This window comes from Athene cunicularia (genome assembly GCF_003259725.1).
Source record: "Athene cunicularia isolate RWA chromosome 8 unlocalized genomic scaffold, athCun1 chr8_part1, whole genome shotgun sequence".
NCBI lineage: Eukaryota > Metazoa > Chordata > Aves > Strigiformes > Strigidae > Athene > Athene cunicularia.
In genome coordinates, this window is record NW_020799109.1 from 81,369 (window position 1) to 85,916 (window position 4,548).

General features: G+C 41.9%; 1 long non-coding RNA gene across 1 annotated transcript in view; it reads left to right on the forward strand.

Annotated features, from left to right (window-relative positions):
- LOC113483022 overlaps positions 1-1,289 on the forward strand; it is an 18,705-nt gene extending 17,416 nt beyond the window's left edge. Inside the window, exons 2-3 of the long non-coding RNA XR_003398944.1 lie at positions 640-646; positions 1,278-1,289. This is a non-coding gene — a long non-coding RNA (uncharacterized LOC113483022). The remainder of the gene's footprint in view (positions 1-639; positions 647-1,277) is intronic.
- The last annotated feature ends 3,259 nt before the right edge of the window (positions 1,290-4,548 follow it).

A 4,548-nucleotide genomic window follows, 5' to 3' on the forward strand; every position in this document is an offset into this window, starting at 1 on the left:
AGCCCCCGGCCCTGGGCGGATCCCGCCGGGGAAGGTCACCGGGGCAGAGCCGCATCCCGGCGCGCCAGCCCCGCGCTCCTTGCTCCCGGGAAGCTGATGTGTTTGCGACAGAGGACACGGGGCTTGCGGAGCTTCTTCGGCCCGTTTGAAGGTGTCGCTGCAAAAGCGATTTCCTCTTCCAACGTGCGCGAGATTTCCGTGGCAAAACAAATCTGCAGGATGAGCAAAGCCCCTTGGAGACAGGGGCTTTTCGGGAGCCCGGCGGCCGCCGCCATTGGCTGCCCTGCACACACGGGCCGAGCGGCCCTCGCCTCGGCGTCGGGCGTGCTGCCGGCATGCCCAGCGCGGGAACTCCCGGGATTCACCGCTGAGGTCTGAACCTTGGTCTGGCCAGCAGAACATCCACAGCTTGGCTTCCTCCCAAACGGAAAATGTAAAAAAGCCTGTTTTTAGGGAGGGAAAACAAGCCAGAAAGAAATTGGAGTGTTTCGAAGGTGAAATCTGGATAGGTGAGCCTGTGGGTGCTGAACTTCTGAGAGAACCTGTTCCACCCTCGCGGAGTTCACATGGTTTTCCGGGTTACTGCAGAGGGACCAGGCCTAGGGCCACGGGCATTCAGCACTGATGGCAGGAAGTCAGGCACAAAGTATTTTTCAGTTGGAAGAACAGGAATACGGTGTTCAGAAAGGCAAAATACAATAGAGTTCAATAAGTGCCGTGTCTCTTCCTCACTTGACATTTGTAAGCAGGAACGCTGTGGTAAGAAAGTCATGACAGGAAGTACCGAGTGTTGTGTTGTCATAATACGTTAATCTGTAAATAAATACATTAATTTTCCAAAGCATGTTACTCAGGTAAGAAGGGCTGATCCTTTAATTATGCAACTTGACGGAGGAGGGCAATGTATCTGTAGTCAACTTGCAGTTCGGAAGAATTATTCTGACTAGAATTCTGGTTATTTTAACTGTTTCATGTCGTCAGTGTGTTTACTTCCTTTTACCCCATTTGCTCATGGGGATTTCGTTAGTGGTAGTGTGTATTGTGTTACCCCATTTGCAGGAATCTTGAGTAATTAGTCTTTTATGGGGAAACAAGGTTTGATTTCAGATCTGGTTTCCCTGTTAGATCACATAATGTTAAAGACTTACAAAAGGAAAGTGCAGCGTTTCCAAATTCAGCATGTACAACATGGTTTTCCTTTTAAATTAGGTTGCTGTTGTAATAGTTACTCTCTTGACTTTGTCTCTCCTAGTAACTGGTTATTTATTAGCCCACAGGTATGTTTTTTCAGAGATACAGGTATCTTAAACTTCTCTTCTTGGAATCTCAAGGATTCCTCAGAGTTTCAGCATTTATAAATGACAAAGGCAAATTCTTCTCAAAAGTTTTGGTCTTTTAACTTGTGGCATCGATCTGATTCCTTAGAAGAGATGAGTCAAGCCCCTGGTTGACAGCTGATGTTAGGGTGCGTGAACAGTTCTGTAACTGCCTCAGATTTCTCTTGGAGGTAGCAAGTATCCTATCAGATGACTGGTTATTATCAGTTAGACTGACTGCCGGGAGCCCAAGGTACGGGACAGAATGGTTGGCTGCTCATGTGAACATGGCTCTAAAAGGTTTTGATAAGCCTGTTCCTCTTATGCTCTCTCACTTTTAGCTGCGTTGTCTGTGCGCATGTGTGAGAAGGATCATAAATTCATCTTCGTAAACAAGCTTCTTAGTGATTCCTTAAGTTCAGTCTTTGTTGGGATAACTGTAAGCTGGCTCCATGAGTTGCATCAAGTTTTTCTTAAATTGGGTTAAGTACGAAGGTTTTGTCAAGAACAATGACATTGACTTTATGAATTGTGAGATCTTTATTTTTTAACCAAAGTAGTATCTTCTTTCATGGAACTGCTGTCATGTGACTGTTGAAATCAATGGTAAAATTCTCTGACTTCATTGCAGAATCAGGCTCTTGGCAGTGGTGGTACCATAAGCAATCTCCTATAGTAGTGCACTGTAGTTCAGCTGTTAGCTTACAAATCACTGAGCTTCAGATGGATGATGGCTTTGTCTTTAAAGAAAGCTTTTATCATTATTTTAAGAAACATTATTTAGAGAAAATATATGAAGTGTCAAATTGTATTACTTTGGACTCAAATTAGCTGGTTTACTTTTTAATATCTGCATATTTAGATCCTCTCTAGGAAGAACTACTTTCCTATGATTTCTTTTGCCAGTAGTGGGTACAACCAAAACCTGAGTATAATTAGGATTGCTAGTTACTGCTGTGAAGTGATAATGTCAGTTTTTTACTAAAAACACCCTTCTTTTTTTAGTAAAATTTTACTAAAAATATTATTTTCCCAAGTGGAGGAGGTCCTTCTGTTTACCTTGGAAGAGCTTTTGATGAGGTATGAAACTTTCTATTGAGATCTGTTATTTCTTGTAGCTTGGCCTGCATTTCCCTTTCTTGATTTCATATAGTCACACACATGTACCATGCAGGAAGGACGTCCTCAATCCAAGGAAAATAAGCTATTTAGAAGTGTCATGTGGTGTGGAAGCTCTTGGCTGTGACACTGCTGCAGATAAAGCCTCCTTAGCTCCTGCTGGCAAATCCTTGTGTAGTTATGTAATTAATTTCACCTTCTGAGGTTCAGATTTCATACCAGTGGGGTACATTCATATTAAAGCTGAAAGTTGATTTTACACTTTATTCACATTTGAATATACTCAGAAGTGTTAGAAGTAGGTGGAATTTGGATTTGGATGGTTTAAACGTGTCTTCCTCTGACATAAATTTGGTCCACTTTGCCTAGGATTTGCAGTGCATGTTTTAGGTGGGCTGGGTGAGGAAGGGATGGAGAGCAGCCTCGAGGAGAAGGACTTGGGGGGGTTTTGGGGGGAAAACTGCCTGTGAGCCACCGGTGTGTGCTGGCAGCCCAGAAAGCCCTTGTGTGCTGGGCTGCACCCAGAGCAGGGTGGGCACAGGGCGAGGGGGGGATTCTCCCCTCTGCTCCGCTCTGGGAGACCCCCCTGCAGGGCTGGGCCCAGCTCTGGGGCACCAACAGCAGAAGGACACAGACCTGCTCCAGTGGGGCCAGAGGAGGCCACGGAGATGCTGGGGGGGCTGGAGCACCCCCTGTGAGGACAGGCTGGGAGAGTTGGGGTTGTACTTTGAGGTGGAAGTAACAGAGAAATTTTAGGCCATTTATGTGGCTGCTGTTTCTCTCTTCATAAACATAAAATTAATGCAGCAGAGGACACATATAAGACCATCACACTTTGTGTGTGTGAGCTATTAGCTTTCTAATATCTCAAAATAAGAGGAACGTTTCTTCCCATAGCAGAACTGGGCTCTAAATCAGGTGTCTATCTAATGTGGAGATGCGTCTGTGTACTCTGAGCTGTATGACATATTTATTACTTGTAGTCGGAAAGTTCATGATCATGTTGAATGTTCTTATAATGAGTTTGTTTTCTTGGAATAGATAAGACATAAAGTATATATCATAATTCACTGAACATTCAGTGTGGTATCAAGAAAGAATTAGAAATGCAGTACAGATCTGTTTCATTTTTACCTTTTTGTCATTACAAGATTTTAATTCAAAATTTCTCTCTAAAGAAGTCAATAGAAAGTTGCACCCCAAAACTTTAGGCAGCACAGGACTGATAATCCTGACTTTTTCTTATGCATATTAAATTATAATATTAGAGGAAAAAATAAAGATCCCCGTAGAACTGTGTGAGAGTGAACAGAAAGGTTTGTGATAGCTTTCTAGATAAATTAGTCAGTCATGTAAATACGTGTTTTAAATACGTATTTTCATAATCCATACTTGGAAGACTTTAAATGCACATTATTGACTACAGTAGGGTATGATATAAATACGTATCTAGACACTGTTAAAGACATACACTGTTTAGTGGACTGTGGTGACTATCTCTATTAATGGATATTTTTAAAAAATGTATTTACCCAATAGACAAGAGACTTTCTGAACAGCAGTGTGATTTATTGTGTATTATGGTAAAACCCTGATTGCAAAGATGACTGGATGTTCTTAAGGTTTTTGTGCAGTTATGGTATTTCAGAAGCATCTGCACTTTGGCGGTAGTGATACCTTCGTGGGATTTCTACGTTGTGCTGATCTTGGAAACAGTTTAAACACCTTTTCTTCATTTGGATTATTGTGGAGAATTTTGAGATGAACTTGGATTTATAAATCTAGGCCTATTCTAAGTTTTTGCAAGAGGTCTTCAACAGATTGTTGATGAGATGCGAGCAATAACTCAGTTGAATTTACAGATGTCTCCTTTGATACAAGTGCTTACTTTATTAAAAGTAAGCTTTTGAAGTAGCTGAGTTGAATTCAATCTATATTCTTAAAACATGCAAAGTACTGCATAGCAGAAATGGTTAGGTCAGTAAAGTGAATGGGCAATAAAACCACCGGGGTTTAGTCAATACAAAGTGCTCATCTAGTGGTCTAATAGTCTTTGTATTTCTTGAGCCAAATTAATTACTATACTTTCCAGTCCAATTAAGATTCTAGAGTA